The following is a 20,254-nucleotide window of genomic DNA, read 5'->3' on the forward strand; positions in this document are numbered from 1 at the left end:
TATATAGGAGATGGGAGCGGCTAACAGTGCACAGCTGAGCCTTAACACACCAGGAGCTCTCAACTGAGCAGATTAACCCCTGCACTGCTAAAAGAAACTTCCACAGTTTAATATGAAGGTGAAGTGCTTCTAATCAGTGCAGGAGTAGGAGAAATCAGACACTGCGATCTTCTGGCTCCTCTCTGTCGCGGTAAACCCATGACACTATTTTTGGGAAAACCCATTTAGTTTATTGAACTTTTCTAATAAAAAAACCTTTATTTCCTTAATGTTAAGACTAAAATTTAGTCACTCTGATGTCTAATTGAACAATATATGGATTCTGTGTCTTTGTGAATATTGTGCATTTAGACCTCACGCATTCTCTGTATAGACACCTGAAAGACAGACACCCATTGAATCTGAACAGTGCTGTACAGCCATTGATTGGCTGTCCACATGGAAGATAGGTTTAGAACATTATAACTCTGCATAATTCAGTACAAGCACTGTGAACGATATATTAATAAACGTCATCCACATGCAGCACTACATCAATTTATGCTGAAAATTTTCACTTCGGATCTGTGGAAAAACTGTATATGCCAACAAAATCCACTCTCAGCAGCCCCCTATGCAATACTACCTTAGCTCTACAATACACAGTATGATAGCCCCTGCAGCCCCCTTATAAAAAGTAGAATGCCACCATAACCCTCTATACACAGTATGATGGCAACACAGTCCCCTATACAAAGTATAATGCCATTATAGCTCCTACACCCATTTTAATGCCCTCATATACCCAAAATACACAGTATGATGCCTCTTAACCCCTATACATAGTAAAATGCCCTCATAGCGCTCTACACAGCGTGATACCTCATAGACCTCTATATACAGTATAATGCCCTCATAGCCCACTGTGCAAAGTGTGAAACCTTATAGCCCCATATGCACAGTATGATAGCAACACAACCCGAATATATAGTAAAATGCCCCGATAACCCCCAATACACAGTATGATGCCCTCATACACAGTATGATGGCTCATAACCCCCTAAACATAGTACACATAAAAATAAAGAAAACACATAAACAAAACAAAGTAACTGTGAAATCAACCAGTCCAGTTGTGAAGCAACACTGATTGTCAATCAATGTCTCCTGGTGTTGTGCAAATGGAACAGACAACAGGTAGAAATGATAGGCAATTAGCAAAACAACCCCTATAAAGGAGTGGTCTGTAGGGGGTGACCACAGATCATTTCTCAGTTCTCATCCTTTTTTAATGGTGTTTTGGTCATTTTTCCACTTTGTCATTGCTCTCACCCCTAGAGGTAGCATAAGATGGTGTCTACAACCCACAGAAGTTGCTCAGGTAAAGCAGCTCATCCAGGATGGCACATCAATATAAGCTGTGGTAAGAAGGTTAGCAGTGTCTGTCAGCACAGTGTCCAGGGCATGCAGCAGATACCAGGAGACAGGCCAGTACACCAGGAGACATGGAGAGGGCATTAGGAAGGCAACAACTCAGCAGCATGACCACTACCTCCTTCTTTGTGCAAGGAGGTGCAGTGCAAGAGTGTCATGCTGCTGCAGTGCAGTATAGTGCAACCTCCACCAGAGGGAGCTTGAGAGGGAAGTGAGACTGCATACACAGAGTAGCACCACAGAGCAGCAGCACATGCGCCACCATGTGGCGAGAGAGTGGTCAGACAAGCCAAGTCAAAAAACAAAAAAACAGAGGCAGAAGTACTAAGGTATCAGCAGTACACATTGTCAGGAACAAGCCAGGAGGTTCAGCAATGGTCAGAAGCGGATAAGACAATGGCAGAAGCGAGTCCGAATACAAGCCAAGTCAGAAACCAGAGAATCAAACCAAAAAACAGGGAAACGCTGGGAAAAGGGCAGACAGAGGGATTCAACAGACACGGGGCAAGTCAGGGATCACAGCAGGACAAATCAAGAGCTACCAGAGTCAGGCAGAACTGTAGCTGACACCGCCAGCAGGATGCATAGGAGTTAAATAGCAAACCTGAACCCAGAATGAGGCAGAGCAAAGTTAACCCTTGACATGATCTGCCCGGAAAAAGGGCAGACAGGATTAAACCCTGGAACGGTTCATGACACAGAGACCTGCAAAACATCCTCCAGCAGGCCACTAACATCCGTGTGTCTGCTCAGACTGTCATAAACAGACCCCATGAGGGTGATATGAGGACCTGACATCCACAAGTGGGTGTTGTGCTTACAGCCCAACATCATGCAGAACGATTGACATTTGCCAGCGAACACCAAGATGGGCAGATTCGACATTGGCACCCTGTGCTCTTCACGGATGAGAGCTGGTGCACACTGGCAAAACCAAAAAAGGGGTATGCACAGAAAGGGGATCACCTTTTTCAAATATTTCTTTAATTTTCAAAATATACATGAACAAAAACACAGACCAAACAACTACAACATATTAAAAACATTTAAAAAAAAACCTACTGCTAATAACAACCTGACCATAGATAATGGTCTTTTCCCAAAATAGTCACAACGCATAAAATAAACCATCAAGATAGTCCAAAGTGAGGCATAAATGTAAGAAGTAATGATCTGTGATGCTCATTAGTGCAAGCCAAGAATAAATACCTCCATTGATGGTTTGCTGCCAGCCAAAGGAACAAATAATAAACTGCCCTGTTTATGAGACAATGCCTATAATAAGTGCAAAATGAATCAACAAGAAATATCTAAGCATTTAGACACATTAGTAAGCCACTCCATACGTGCTTTGGGCCAAGATAACAGCCATCTACTATATAATTGTCTAAGGGTCACTTCCGTCTTTCTGTCTGTCTGTCTTTCTGTCTGTCTGTCTGTCACGGATATTCATTGGTCGCGGCCTCTGTCATGGAATCCAAGTTGCTGATTGGTCGTGGCAAAACGCCCACGACCATTGCCACGACCAATCAGTGACGCGCACAGTCCGGAAGAAAATGGCCGCTTCTTACTCCCCGCACTCACTGCCCGGCGCCCGCATACTCCCCTCCGGTCACCGCTCACACAGGGTTAATGCTGGCGGTAACGGACCGCGTTATGCCGCGGGTAACGCACTCCGTAACCGCTGCTATTAACCCTGTGTGTCCCCAATTTTTTACTATTGATGCAGCCTATGCGGCATCAATAGTAAAAAAATGTAATGTTAAAAATAATAAAAAAACTAAAACCTGCTATACTCACCCTCTGTATTTGCGAGACCGCTAAGTCATCTGGGTAATTTCACAATGCATCCTGGGAACAGAAGATGGCGGCCGGCGGGAGCAGCTCGGCGGAGCTTCGGTGGATCCCAAGCGTCGGTAACCGCTTCCTGGATCCAGGCGCCAACTGAAGGTGAGTATATAACTATTTTTTATTTTAATTCTTTTTTTTTTTTAACAGGGATATCATGCCCACATTGCTATATACGTGGGCTGTGCAATATACTATGTGGGCTGCGCAATATACAACGTGGGCTGCGCAATATACAACGTGGGCTGCGCAATATACAACGTGGGCTGCGCAATATACTACGTGGGCCGCGCAATATACAACGTGGGCTGCGCAATATACTACATGGGCTGCTCAATATACAACGTGGGCTGGGCAATATACTACGTGGGCTGCGCAATATACAGCATGGGCTGTGCAATATACAACGTGGGCTGCGCAATATACAACGTGGGCTGCGCAATATACTGCGTGGGCTGTGCAATATACTATGTGGGCTGCGCAATATACGTGGGCTGCGCAATATACAATGTGGGCTGCGCAATATACTATGTGGGCTGCGCAATATACTACGTGGGCTGCACAATATACTACGTGGGCTGCGCAATATACAACGTGGGCTGTGCAATATACTACGTGGGCTGTGCAATATACGTGGGCTGCGCAATATACGTGGGCTGCGCAATATACTACGTGGGCTGCGCAATATACAACGTGGGCTGCGCAATATACAACGTGGGCTGCGCAATATACAACGTGGGCTGTACAATATACTGCGTGGGCTGCGCAATATACAACGTGGGCTGTGCAATATACTGCGTGGGCTGCGCAATATACAACGTGGCTGGGCAATATACTACGTGGACTGCGCAATATACTACGTGGGCTGCGCAATATACAACGTGGGCTGCGCAATATACAACGTGGGCTGCACAATATACTGCGTGGGCTGCGCAATATACAACGTGGGCTGTGCAATATACTGCGTGGGCTGCGCAATATACAACGTGGCTGGGCAATATACTACGTGGACTGCGCAATATACTACGTGGGCTGCGCAATGTACAACGTGGGCTGCGCAATATACAACGTGGGCTGCGCAATATACAATGTGGGCTGCGCAATATACAACGTGGGCTGAGCAATATACAACGTGGGCTGTGCAATATACTGCGTGGGCTGCGCAATATACAACGTGGGCTGTGCAATATACTGCGTGGGCTGCGCAATATACAACGTGGCTGGGCAATATACTATGTGGGCTGCGCAATGTACTACGTGGGCTGCGCAATGTACAACGTGGGCTGCGCAATATACAACGTGGGCTGTGCAATATACTATGTGGGCTGCGCAATATACAACGTGGGCTGCGCAATATACAACGTGGGCTGCGCAATATACAACGTGGCTGGGCAATATACTACGTGGGCTGCGCAATGTACTGCGTTGGCTGCGCAATGTACGACGTGGGCTGCGCAATGTACTGCGTTGGCTGCGCAATGTACTGCGTTGGCTGCGCAATGTACTGCGTTGGCTGCGCAATGTACTACGTGGGCTGCGCAATATACTGCGTGGGCTGCGCAATGTACTACGTGGGCTGCGCAATGTACTACGTGGGCTGCGCAATGTACTGCGTTGGCTGCGCAATGTACTGTGTTGGCTGCGCAATGTACTACGTGGGCTGCACAATGTACTGCGTGGGCTGCGCAATGTACTATGTGGGCTGCGCAATGTACTACATGGGCTGCGCAATGTACTACGTGGGCTGCGCAATGTACTACTTGGGCTGCGCAATGTACTACGTGGGCTGCGCAATGTACTGCGTGGGCTGCGCAATGTACTGCGTGGGCTGCGCAATGTACTACGTGGGCTGCGCAATGTACTACGTGGGCTGCGCAATGTACTACGTGGGCTGCACAATGTACTGCGTTGGCTGCGCAATGTACTATGTGGGCTGCGCAATATACAACGTGGGCTGCGCAATATACAACGTAGGCTGCACAATATACTACGTGTGCTATGTGCTCACCAGGCCCCAGGGACAGGAGGATTCTGCCAGTTCAGTAACCTAACGTGCATGCCCACACGGCAATAGTTAAAAGCCGCCTGCCAATCACAGGCAGGCATCCTGTATGCACCTCAAATGGATGGGGGAGACCATGCCGCTGGACCGCGGCCAGGTAAGGAGAACATTTTTTGTTTTTTATTTTTACTGAAAGCGCCAAGCCACAATATGTAGACATATTGGGAAGGATCATGGGACACATAGGGCAGGATAGAGACAGATGAGGCAGCCACAGCATCATGGTACACATGGGGTAGATGGAGACTCATGGGGCAGGATCATGGGACACATGGGGCACAATCATGGGACAGGAGGGGGAAGTGTCATGGGACAGATGGGGTAAGCTCATGGGACACATGGGACAGGATCATAGGACACATTGGTCAGGGTGAAGGCAGATAAGGCAGGATCATGGGACACATGGGGCAGGATGGAGACACATGGCACAGGATCATGGGGCTGAATCATAGGATCATGAGACAGGATCATGAGACAGATGGGGCAGGATAAAGATGAGGGAGCATCGTGGGACACATGGGGCAGATTCATGGGGCAGGACAGAGACTGATGAGAAAGGATCATGGGACACATGGGGCAGGTTCATGGGACACAAGGAGCAGGATGGAGACAGGAGAGACAGGATCTTAGGGCAGGATCATGGGACACATGGTGCAGTGTCATGGGACAGATGGGGCAGGATCATGGGACAGATGGGGCGGGATCATGGGACAGAATAATGGGACAGATGGGGCAGGATCATAGAATACATGGGCAGGATCATGGGAGAGATGGGGCAGTGTCATGGGACAGATGGGGCAGGATCATGGGAGAGATGGGGCGGGATCATGTGACACATGGTGCAGTGTCATGGGACAGATGGGGTAGGATCATGGGAGAGATGGGGCAGGATCATGGGACACATGGTCAGGATCATGGGAGAGATGAGCAAGATCATTGGAGAGATGGGGTGGGATCATGGGAGAGATGGGGCGGGTTTATGGGAGACATGGGGCAGGATCATGGGAGAGATGGGCACGATCATGGGAGAGACAGGGCAGGATCATGGGTCATATGGGGCAGGATCATGGGGCAGAATAATAGGACACATGGGGCAGAATGATTACCTGTATTACCTATATACTATATACAGCGCTCCTGTGTATAATGTCACTGGTGATCCCTGTGTTACCGGTACACTATATACTATATACAGAGCTCCTGTGTATAATGTAACTGGTGATCACTGTATTACCTGTACCCTGACACTGTATACAGAGCTCCTATGTATAATATCATTGGTGATCACTGTATTACCTGTACACTATGCACTATATACAGAGCTCCTGTGTATAAAGTCACTGGTGATCACTGTATTACCTGTACAGTGGCACTGTATACTATGTACAGGGCTCCTGTGTATAATGGTACTTATGGAAATATTAGTATGATGGTTTTTTTTAATTAATGATCAGTATTGTAGTATTCGGTCACTATGTAGTAGTTGTAATATGTGATATGGTCATGGTGTGGCAGTATTTGTCCCCTGTATGTGGTATTATTCGGTCGCTATGTGGTGGTAATATGTGGTCTGGTCATGGTGTGGTGGTATTTGTTCCTTGTATGTGGTATTATTCAGTCACTATGTGATGGTAATATGTGGCCTGGTCATGGTGTAATGGTTTTTGTCCCTTGTATGTGATATTATTGGTCATTTAAAAAAATGAAAAATAAATAAAAATATTCTTAAAAGAGTATTGGACATTTTAAGAAATATTAAATAGGTTAAAGTAGAGTAGGGTCTGGCCAAAAGAGTCTACCTTGTCATGGTGGTGACTTAAATTTTTTTTTGGCCAAAACAAAAGTTGCTGGCTATGTATGTGATCTGGTTTTCGATGGGAACTATTAACATATGATTGATGAGGACATGGTGCAGAAATGTAGATTTTTCTGGAGTGAGCGGTGGGCCTGTTGAAGGTTTAAGGGGTGGAGGCGGATCTAGGGGGTGGAGCCTGGGTGGAGTCTCAAGGGGGTCCGAAAATTTTGCCAGTATGGGGCTCTGAAATTCCTGGTGGCAGCCCTGCCGCCGACAGTCAAGTAACGAAGACCCGTGAGGAGATGGTGACCAGAGGAGCACACTTGCGGTTGCAGAGGGACAGCGCAAGTGTGCAGGGCTGTCACTTCTGGTTATAAAATTCGGTACTGGGGCTGGCCTGGGCTACGACCTCAGGTGGGGAAGGGGCCAGTTGGTAAGTGGGAGGCTCAATGCGTTTTACTAGACTTGGTCAGAAAGACTTGCGGCCTAACAGAAAAACCCGGTTACCTCCGGTAGGGCCAGAATTTCAGGAGGAACTTACGTGGTAACTCCCATGAATAGTTGTAACTTCCTAATAAAGAGAACAGTAGTGTTATATACCAAAACGCTTTCATTGTTATTACAATTGCATCGTTATATGGTTCATTGTTGATTTGCATTGTTTAATATCACCAATAGTCTCATAACTGTAAATTACACCGTTCACTGACTGTTCTTGCCTCGTGTCCTCTGTGCGTTGCATCCGGTCACCTGCATTACATAGTTATGCCCTGTCTCTATGGTATCTCATTTGTGGCACATACATTTTCTGCACAGATCCAGTTTCTGCACAGATTTTGTTTTTTGTTAGAATATTTAGCCATCTAGTATAAGAAGTGCTTAGACATGGTATACGCATGTATATGTGTCACCATGAGCATTGATGGTTCGTAGAGCTCAGACACCATGTGCCTCACCAATGAGAAGGCGCAAAACACTCCAAACAGAAAAAACTGCAGACAATCACCAATTGTACTTCCAATGGGATAAGATTGGGGACATCTTTCTCATATTTCCTTACATGTCCTCTTTCACTTTCGATGCATTTTAGATTTATAGTGAGAAGTACCTCCAGCCATGGGGATGTAAAAAGTGTTTCTCATTGTACTTAATGGAATACGTTGTTCTTTGGTTACACGAGAATGATGTAAGAGCACTTCAGCTTACAAAAGTCGTTCCTTAACTTGTGCCAGGAGCGGATTCCCAGATAGAAAGCAGAGTGAGACAACTTAAGTAAAAAAAAAGATTCATGCAGTGTGTATACCATTCATACCATTGGCCGGTCTTAGAGTGCCACCAAGAGGATGTCTCGAAAATGTTGCTATTCACACATTTTATTTAAAATCTATATCTATATCTATATATCTATATAAGAAGAAAATCGGACCGCACCAACAGTAGGAGAGAGATGTAGTGGGAACCACTCACCTACGCGCTGATGGCCAAAGCATCCAGTCCTGGGTGCGAAGTTCCGTAGAAAAGATGCAGCTGTAGATGTCGGTGGAGAAGAAGGAACGCACTCACGGGACGTCCGATGCAGGTAACTTTATTGTATGAAAAACATCTTCACAACAGGGGGTGCTATACAAGGAGTGCGGCAAAGCTAGACAACAGCTGTTTCGCGCCTGGCTGGCGCTTCAACAGGTCAGTTGAAGCGCCAGCCAGGCGCGGAACAGCTGTTGTCTAGCTTTGCCGCACTCCTTGTATAGCACCCCCGGTTGTGAAGATGTTTTTCATACAACAATAAAGTTACCTGCATCGGACGTCCCGTGAGTGCGTTCCTTCTTCTCCACCGACATATATATATATATATATATATATATATATATATATATATATATATATATATATATATATATACATTGTTTAGAATAGAGATAATTCTAACAGATAGTGAAACTATGTTTTAATTCTATGATTAAAGATTTTTTTTCACACTATTTTCTGCAATCTTGCCTGAAACCTCCCAAACTACCACCAATATATTATACGGTCCTAATCCTTCATTCCTACCACATACTTGATGTCTGACGCAAATGTGGATAAGTGTGAAGCAAAAAACTTTTTTTCTGGTTTTCCCGCCATATGCTAATGATTTAGCTCTAGTCCGACAGCATTTTACTTCAACCCCATAGGGGAGTTTGCCCCAGGACATTGACTAGTCCCATCACTGACCGGTCCGTTTCCCCTGCCCAGGATCTCATGCACGCGCCATCATCCCTGGGGTGGCACATAAGCTGTAAGTTCCTGAGGATGTTGCTGGAATCGGACTATCGATCTGTGCATGTGAATCCCATAAGGAGTGACTGTCATGTCGAACGCTATTCACACTAGGGCATCCGACAGACAGCGGTAATTCCACATTCGTCCACTATACGCTCAGTGGCGCCGGCTAGACTTTATCCAGATATGCCGGGGTTAATCTAGCTGGTAATCGGGTTGGAGGTTGGGTCACGCCCGTGGCCTTTAAATAGTCATTCTGGACTTTGGGCGTCGCCGATTATAGCTTGTGTCTTGTGCCTGGTGATCTCGGTCTGGAGTGGTGGTCTAGGAGAAGAAATATCGTATCTGGTGGTGTATTATCCTTCGTTATATTTCTCCTTCCTATATTTGTATATGTTTTGCCCTGTGCACATTATAGTGTTTTCCTGTGTGTCTGCGGCGTGGTGCGTTTTTTAGTTTTCCCTGTCTGTGCTTTCTGTAGGGGTTGGTATGTGGTCTTATCACTGGGAGGCGGGTGGAGGTTTCAGCATAGGACTGAAACAGGAGTCAGGGTCAGGCCTGGCGGCCCAGACAAGCACACCATCAGTGTAAATTCTGGGAGAGGGACAGACAGGGTTTTCCCTAGTCTGAGGGATATCGCAGGGGCCCGAGTAATCAGCTGTAGTCTACCCAGCACCCGCGTGACAGTGACGTACGCATTAGCTCTCGGACGGGGAAGAGGGTCACTCAGACAAGTTGACCTGTAAGTCAGTGACTGGAGGTTGGCGGCTGGTCAAGAAAGAGATATTTGAAAAATAATACGTTCCACAATTGGATGTGTTTAAAAAAATGTTCCTGAGCTGAGATAATCTTAGAAATGTGCCCCTGCTGTGTACTGTGTAATGACTGTGTCTGACCGTGCAGGAATATAGTCAGATCATACCACAGACTTGGACAGTGGACAGTCATTCCTGCAGAAATTGCAGCTGATTTTTTTTGTGAGCCAAAACATTTCACTGCCTGTTTTAAGCAGTTTACCTCAAAGATTAAATCAACTGTGATCCTGTGCTGTCCTGTCTCTATACTCTCTTTTGCTTCCTTCCCTGCCCAGGAGATGTGGTATGATCAGGCCATGTTCCTGCACGGTCAGACACAGCCACTACACAGTACAGAGCAGGGGAACATGTATAAGATTATCTCAGCACAGGCCATGGGCCCCCAGTCACTTGCCATGAGCCCCCAGTCACATGCACGCCGACGTTAGCTGCTGGCCTTTGATTGGCGACCTGTATTGCCATGCATGGACCCGATGGGTCTGTGCACCGCAATACACTTCAGCTGACACACATCCAGTTAAAGTTTGTGCGGACATCGGTGGGCACCTCACCCGCACAGGCCCGATGACGACCTCAGCTCCCACAGTCATTACGCCCCTGCATGTGACCGCTCGTATATGATTTGCTCACTTACAGTCAAGGGCTGATGAGCTGTACTTTATAATTCTTTCAATGTTCAGTGAATTACTAAACCCCCCCCCTTCACTAAGTGACCGTAAGGGAATGTGCTCAAACTCCAGCGGTGTTTTTCCTGAAACGTCTTTGTTGGCTTTTCTTTTGTTATTTTTGTGGTGGCTCTGAGCGCCAGTACCTTTTTTTGCAGCTTGAACATTAAATCGTTAGAAACGTCCAAGGAACGCCACCCAAAAATAAACGTGCTACTTTTCTTAACCACTTTCCGGGTTTCGAAGCCTAAAGCGGTTAAAAGAAATGACAAAAGACTGAGCATGTGCACAAGTCATTTTTATATTGCTGTGCACTATGTTCGCACTTTATAGCGGTTTCTAGCCCTTTCTCAGACAGAATCTGCAAAAAGACATTGTGTACACAGAACCTAAGTATGAAAAATGCATATGAGTGGTCACGTGATGACCGCTGGAGACGGCAAGCTGAGCCAAATCCTGACAGTGAGTATACTACCCGCTGTTAGAATTTGGCTTGTTACAGTGCTTAATTTTATATTTAGTGCTCCTTGCTACATTTGTATTTATGATATCTTTAAAGGGTTGTTAAAAACTATTTCAATCCTATCTATTTAATAAATCTATTCACTTTTCGAATACTCTTTAATAAAAAAAAGTCCCTACCACTCTCTCTATTATTCTTTTTTACTTCCTCTTTGATGACATTTCGTTTGAGAACGCCCAGTGCATGCTAGGATGCTCAAATGGGACGTCATCAGGGGGCAGTGACTGCGGTCAATGCTGCAGCCTCTGCCCCATCCCGGAAACAAAACGTCATCAGTGACATCCAGTCACTTATACTGTGCCCCCTCACACACAGACACACACCGCCTATACTGTCCGTCACACTATTCACCCACCACACTGCCCAGTCCCATTCTCACACTGTCCCTTCTCTATATTGTCCTCCACAGGCTTCCCTTGCTGCCCCCTCCCTATACTGTCTCCTCACACTGCCCAGTATTTATCCTGTGCCCCCTATACGCACACACCCATATAGTCTGACACACACCTATAGTGCTCCATTTCCCCCCCTTTTCCCACTATACTGTGCCCTCACACTTTCCTCCCACACTGCCCCTCTCTATACTGTCCTCCACACTGACCACCGTACTGCCCAGTCTCGATACATTACCCCCTCACTCTAGCCCCCAATAAAAGTTATCTGCTTCTTCGGCTCAATTTGTGCACTTCCCTTACTGCCATCTTCTACTCCTCTGGAGTGACATTAAGAGCGTGATAAGGTGATCTCATCCTACTGCTGTACATCGCCTTTATCGCAGGCTTGGAGAACCTTCAAAACCTACTTCTGGGGGCAGAGAAAGGCCGGCACCTTGGACCACCACAAGAGGCAGCCTCACGACATTCCCCTGCTGGCTACACCCCAGAGCAAGTGCCCCTCTTCCCCCCCTAGTTTCACCCCTGGTCACTGTTGTCTTACCCCGTTTCTGTACAACCAAATAAGAGTATGTAATCTGGATCTCCCAGTTGTGCAGTCTCAGGCTTTGGGCCTATAACATCCTTTTTTTTTCTAAACCAGTGCTTTTTTTTAAGAGCAGTGTGCATAGACTGAAACATATGCAGCAGCATAGCAGTGTGTTGTGCTGTATCTTGGTGAATATTGTGAGCGATTATAGTAAACCAAAGGAATCTTTAGAGTAAACAGCATCGGTAATTTGTGTTCAAAGGTCATCAGACAGGACGCCATCATTTAGAACCCTAGACTCACAATTAGGCCCAAATACTGCACTTTGGACTCTGCATATATGCAACTGAATAGCTGTTTCTATATATCAGGGGAGTTTAGGTGAGGTGTTTTTTTTTTTGTTTTTTTTTTACGGACGCAAATTTAGAAATGTTTAGAAATCTGGTGTAGGATCAGGCTCAACTTAAGTCTCTTTTACATGGGCCGATCCAGCCCACTAAATGATCAGCTATATTCAAGCCTACTGCGCTTGTTTCCTGGCCTGTTTAGACAGGTCGACAAACATTCTATGTGCACGGAATGTTCGTTAATACGATTGTTCTGTGCCCATAGAATATCATGTTATCAGCCTAGCTGCAGCTTTGTCCTGCACATTGTGTTTTAATTTACCATCTCAAAGATGCTAGGTGCATTTATCAAGAGAATTGTATGGAGTAAAAAAAATAAATAAATGAATCTGCTTTTAATCTGATAGAGCGCCGCTTGCATCCATGGGCTGTACTTGGTATTGCAATTCAGCCTTATTTCCTTAAATTACCCAGAGCTGCAATACCAAACGCAGCCCATGGACAGGAGCGTCGCTGAATCAGGGGACAAAAACTTTTTCTAATTTCAGGCAAACTCCTTTAAAACTGATAAAGTGATTTTAGTAATTGTAGTTGTTGTATTCCCTAACTAGGTGTCACAAGGGTGTTACATCTTCTGGGAAGACCTGGAGTTAGAGAATCACATTGGGTAAATAATCGCAGGTCTTCTTTAGAGATAGTGATATTTGTGTCCCATATTAAATGGATTTAGTTTCCTCTGGTGCTGAAGAAGTTAACGGCCCTTTCTATGCTGGTCAGAAACATGCAGCTCCATTTCAGCTGCTTCTGATCTGGTCATTACCTCTTCCTATAAAAACTGGTCAGACCTTCTTGTCCCTGCCGGTGGGAGATTCATCTTCCTGTGCTGTGTGCTAAAGCTAAGTGGTTGGAATAGAGTTGTTGTAGTAGTGATCTTTGCTTTGCTGTAGTACGTGTGTGTTTATCTCCTGGTCCATGTTCCTATTCTATTTAGTTTATTCCTCCCTGTTGTTTATCTCCTGGTCCATGTTCCTATCCTATTTAGTTTATTCCTCCCTGTCTCTATCCTTGTCCCTATTGTTGGTTAGATCTTTTGTATAATAGAGGTTTTGGCCATGTGCACACGTTCAGGATTTCTTGCAGAAATTTCCTGAAGAAAACCGGAAATTTTCTGCAAGAAATCCGCATTTTTTTTTTGCGTTTTTTTTGCGTTTTTTTTTTAGCATTCTGCAAGTGTAATTAGCTTGCAGAATGCTAAAGTTTTCCAAGCGATCTGTAGCATCGCTTGGAAAACTGACTGACAGGTTGGTCACACTTGTCAAACATACTGTTTGACAAGTGTGACCAACTTTTTACTATAGATGCAGCTTATGCAGCATCTATAGTAAAAGATAGAATGTTTAAAAATAATAAAAAAAATAAAAAAAATGCTTATACTCACCTGCAGACATCTCATCAGCGGCGTCCGTTCCTCTTCCTATAGCTGCTGTGCGCGCAGGACCTTCCATGACGTCGCGGTCATGTGAGTGGTCACGTGAGCGGTCACATGACCGCTCACGACCAATCACAAGACAGTGACGTCATCACAGGTCCTTCACCGCACAGCAGCTATAGGAACCGAAGCGGCAGCATGCAGCGGTGAGGCGGGAAGACATCGAGGGTGAGTATAGGACTATTTTTTATTTTAATTCTTTTATTTTTTACCAATTATATGGTGCCCAGTCCGTGGAGGAGAGTCTCCTCTCCTCCACCCTGGGTACCAACCGCATATAATCTGTTTACTTCCCGCATGGTGTGCACAGCCCCGTGCGGGAAGTAAGCAGATCAATGGACTCCTAGGTGTGCGGAATCCCCGCAATTCCGCATTTTTAATGAACATGTTGCTTTTTTTTCCGCGATGCGATTTTTTCGCGGAAAAAATCGCAACATTTGCACAAAAAATGCGGAATACATTGTAAATAATGGGAGGCATATGTTAGCGTTTTTTTCGCGTTTTTATCACGTTTTTATAGCGAAAAAAACGCGAAAAATCCTGAACGTGTGCACATGGCCTTTCTGTTATCCCTGTTTTGTTTTTGTGTCTTGTTTACATTACATTTCTGTCCAATGCCTCATGGAGTGGAGGAGGGGACAGATCAGGGTTTAACAGGAGTATAGTAAGGCTGAAGACTCGGGACTCTCTACCTTCAAGAGTACCGCCCGGGACAGGGATAGTTAGGGTCCCAATTCCAGGGACAGTTTGAGGCCACCCTTCCTTATCGCAGACTGTCACAGCGTGACACTATGTATCACAGCCGACATCTGCACGGTATGGAGCAGGCTCATCTCCTGCTCCCGTTCCATACAAGCACATCCCTATAGTGACAAACTGTAGTTATGTCAAGGTGTGCAAAGGGATTAATTTCACTTGTCTGTTCCTAAATGTGGAAAGACAAATGTAATTCCCTATGTGAAAGAGCATTTATAGATTTAATAAATGTCCCAAAACATATGAATGGTTTTTACACCCCACAATACACTATTACATACATATATCTTACAAAAATACATATAATTCCAGATACACAGACCTAGACACAGACGTGCACAAACACAAGCAGACATCAGTACATGAATACATCACCTGAACCACCATCAGTACATTGTACATCAATTGTAATGTCAGGTCAGCCCCATATACATTTGAATCGCATGAAACTACAACTCCCAGTATGACTTTAAGGCCGGGGACACACACAACGTATAAAAAATCGGTCCGTATTTTACGGCCGTAATACGCAGAAATGTCCCCAAAATAGTGGTCCGTATGTCATCCGTAGGCAGGGTATGTCAGCGTATTTTGCGCATGGCATCCTCCGTATGTAATCCGTATGGCATCCGTACTGCGAGATTTTCTCGCAGGCTTGCAAAACCGACATCTAATGGATTTATGTGCTCAAATGTTCGGGAAAACATATGTACAGTATATATATATATATATATATATATATATATATATATATATATATGTCATTGAGACACATATATATATATATTCTGTATTTATATTTCATTCAGCGCGATATCTGTGAAAAGCCGGTAATTCAATTGCCGGCTTTTCATTTCTCCTGCCTAAACCCAACAGGATATGAGACATGGTTTACATACAGTAAACCATCTCATATCCCCTTTTTTTTGCATATTCCACACTACTAATGTTAGTAGTGTGTATGTGCAAAATTTGGCCGCTGTAGCTGCTCAAATAAAGGGTTAAATGGCGGAAAAAATTGGCGTGGGCTCCCGCGCAATTTTCTCCGCCAGAATGGTAAAGCCAGTGACTGAGGGCAGATATTAATAGCCAGGAGAGGGTCCATGGTTATTGTCCCCCCCCCCCCCGTGGCTAAAAACATCTGCCCCCAGCCACCCCAGAAAAGGCACATCTGGAAGATGCGCCTATTCTGGCACTTGGCCACTCTCTTCCCACTCCCTGTAGCGGTGGGCTATGGGGTAATGAAGGGTTAATGCCACCTTGCTATTGTAAGGTGACATTAAGCCAGATTAATAATGGAGAGGCGTCAATTATGACACCTATCCATTATTAATCCAATTGTGTGAAAGGGTTAAAAAACACACACACATTATTAAAACTTATTTTAATGAAATAAACACACAGGTTGTTTTAGTATTTTATTGTTCTCTCAATCCAGCTGCAGACCCTCGCTTGGCAAAATAATAAACGCACAAGATACATACCCTCAGATGAACCGTCACGTCCCACGAGGTAATCCATCTGAAGGGGTTAATTATTTTACAGCCATGAGCTGTGCTAATGCACTCGCTCGTGGTTGTAATCCCCGGGGAATGAATGAAATCTGAGTGATCTGTACTTACATTGAGTTGCAGTGATGCACCCTCTGGTGGATGTTCTCATGAACTGCAGCCTTGGAAAAGTTCCCACGCTCGAGTTCATATGAGTTCATCCACCAGAGGGCGCATCACCGCAACTCAATGTAAGTACAGATCACTCAGATTTAATTCATTCCCCGGGGATTACAACCACGAGCGAGTGCATTAGCACAGCTCATGGCTGTAAAATAATTAACCCCTTCAGATGGATTACCTCGTGGGACGTGACGGTTCATCTGAGGGTATGTATCTTGTGCGTTTATTATTTTGCCAAGCGAGGGTCTGCAGCTGGATTGAGAGAACAATAAAATACTAAAACAACCTGTGTGTTTATTTCATTAAAATAAGTTTTAATCATGTGTGTGTGTGTGTTTTAACCCTTTCACACAATTGGATTAATAATGGATAGGTGTCATAATTGACGCCTCTCCATTATTAATCTGGCTTAATGTCACCTTACAATAGCAATATGACATTAACCCTTCATTACCCCATAGCCCACCGCTACAGGGAGTGGGAAGAGAGTGGCCAAGTGCCAGAATAGGGGCATCTTCCAGATGTGCCTTTTCTGGGGTGGCTGGGGGCAGATGTTTTTAGCCACGGGGGGGCCAATAACCATGGACCCTCTCCTGGCTATTAATATCTGCCCTCAGTCACTGGCTTTACCATTCTGGCGGAGAAAATTGCGCGGGAGCCCACGCCAATTTTTTCCGCCATTTAACCCTTTATTTGAGCAGCTACAGCGGCCAAATTTTGCACATACACACTACTAACATTAGTAGTGTGGAATATGCAAAAAAAAAGGGGATATGAGATGGTTTACTGTATGTAAACCATGTCTCATATCCTGTCGGGTTTGTGAAGGAGAAATGCAAAGCCGGCAATTGAATTACCGGCTTTTCTAGAGAACACCGCTGCGTATTTCTCGCAATGCACACGCATGGTCCGTGTGTAATCCGATTTATTCTCGCCCCCATAGACTTTCATTGGCGAGTCTCGGCCGAGATACGCTGACAATCGCAGCATACTGCGAGTTCCCTCGGATCCGAAATACGGTGGAGAAAATATCGGATGATGGGAGCTGCACCATAGATTAACATTGGGCCGAGTGCTATGCGATTTTTTAGCGCATAGCACTCGTCCGTATTACGGTCTAGTGTGACCCCGGCCTAAAAATGGTAAAGAGATGCTGGGAGTAGTTTTTATCAGACTCAAATGAATGTTACTTTATTAAAGAGGTAGATGGATAAGCATATTAGTACCTGTAATGCCTGTATCCATCTTGATTGTCTGTTCATCTGGGCTTGTATTGGACATCTGGACATCCGGACAGCTGTATCTCCTGGAGAATGTATACATCGAAAGGGAATATTATGAGTTACGGACTGTAGACTTATATATTCCAAGAATTAACTATGAACATTGGATGGTAGCAGAATTTGGGCTAAGACCCGCATCATTATTTTGTTTGGCTTATTATATTCATAATTTTTCCTTTTGTTCCCTTATAGGGTCGTTATTAGTGTTGGTGTGAGCAATGGACCATGATGTGAGCGGTGCTATTGTAATAACATATGAACAATTTGGGGTTCGTCCCCTGCTACACACTCCTTACTATATTGGTGGAGTTTGTGGATAGCCTTGCTCCGCTCACATCATGGTTTCAGTTGGCACAATGAGATTATACACATTAATAATCTGTGGTTTGGTATAGCCCTGTAGCATATATTTTGTGATATGTAAGAAAAGCCACTAATTAATGCACTTTATATTCATAAAAAAATTCATAGAAAATATTTATGAATAGTCACATAGCTATGCACTTTATATTTATATATCAATTATGTGGATATTAACTCCTATTATAGTAGTTAGTTGCATCAATTCCTCACTCTGTTTTAGTGTTTCCCTTTTCTTTTCTTTTCTTCTGTTTATTGTTTACTTGGCACGGTCACTTCAGATTTTCACTGCCTTAAATAATGATATGTTACGTGTCTTAGCTGCCCTTAGTTCTTCCCATGGGTAAAATGGCCGCTGGTGTATGTGCGCATGCGCGCCGCGCTCTGGCTTGCCGACCAGCATCCACCTGCGCTCCCCAACGGCGGAACAGGAAATGACGTCCTGAGGATTTTTCCTCTGCCTGTTCTTAGCGCCGTGAGCGCCGGGGATGATGGTATCGGCGTCCTGGAGGTTACGGTGCGCATGCGCCAATCAAGATACGCTATGGCCGCCACAGCTGTAAGGGGTCCTTAAAATGCAGCCCATGTTAGACACATAATTACGTCCCCCCGAGGAAGCTCACGCGAAACGCGCGTCGGGGCCGCCGGACACACACTGACACCTATGATATTGGGGTAAGATTGGCAACGATATTTGACTAGTATTTATCCATACTGTGGGTTTTTGGAGCAGTGATACTAATGAAATGACTGGCACATGCTGTGTTGTAGGTAGCACTATGCACTTTAAACTATTTATCATGCTCCCTTGAAGTATTAACAGACCCAGAGTAGGTAGTTGTGTTTGCCTTCCTTATACCCCAGGTGATACCTGTAGTGTGATTTGTCCGCCGCACATGCATTATACGTACACTTTGTCTGTTATGCTTGTAACATATGTGATTTGATTATGTTTAATAAAATTTGCTATTTTTTTACGTATGATTCATTGGGCATTTATACTCCGTAGTTTTTCTATAAGATTTATACATGAGTGGAGTTTCCCTGTTATCCTTTATGTCTTTTGCGGGGCTTATTTCCGTACGGAGCTTTGCAAATGACATGCATCAGTGGTTGTTGTATTTATTAAAGAGGTTGTCTAGAATTAGAAAAAAAATAAATGTCTCCTTCATTTACAGAAGCAGCGCCACTAATGTCATAGTCAGTGTCTGGTATTTTCTATTTACTTGTATAGAGATGAGCTGCAATACCAGATACAGCCCATAGGCAAGAGAAGCGCTAATTCTGGGTAAAGCTGTTTCCCAGACAACCAGTTTAATGGTTCCCATTGTGCGTTTGTAACACTATCACAGATCACCCCCTTATCTACCATGTTTCTGTAGTAGCTGGAAGTAATAGCTTGTACTGGCAGTGCGACTTGTTCCTCCATTAACCCGATTTGCAAGTTACTCAGAAACTTGTCCTGTCTCCATGGAGAGACTAACACCTCTCCTCTTGTTTTGGAAACTTTGTGTCTTCTTTTTCCTTTACTTCATTGATGAACATTTTGTCTCCAGGATTGTTTCCTGCAACTATGTCAAATTACCTGTCCTCAAACTTTCAGGAGAACTTGCAGTTCCTTCTGAAGTCGCCCCAGAAGGCATCACATAAACAGAAGAAGAGAAATGCAACTCAAAACTTGACAACTTAGGCTACTTTCACACTAGCGTCGGGCTCGGCCCGTCGCCGTGCGTCGGGCCGAGGTCCCCGACGCTAGCGTTGTCCCCGCCGCACAACGGGGGCAGCGGATGCATTTTTCCCACGCATCCGCTGCCCCATTGTGAGGTGCGGGGAAGTGCGGGGAGGTGGGGGCGGAGTTCCGGTCGCGCATGCGCGGTCGGAAAAAGCGGACCGTCGGGAGCAAAAAACGTTACATGTAGCGTTTTTTTCTCCCGACGGTCCGCTACCATACGCCCAAGCGTCGCAAAACGGATTCACCGTTTGGCAATGCGTCGCAAATGCGTCGCTAATGTTACTCTATGACGAAAAAACGTATCCAGCAA

Source organism: Ranitomeya variabilis, chromosome 6 (assembly GCF_051348905.1).
Source record: "Ranitomeya variabilis isolate aRanVar5 chromosome 6, aRanVar5.hap1, whole genome shotgun sequence".
Lineage (NCBI taxonomy): Eukaryota > Metazoa > Chordata > Amphibia > Anura > Dendrobatidae > Ranitomeya > Ranitomeya variabilis.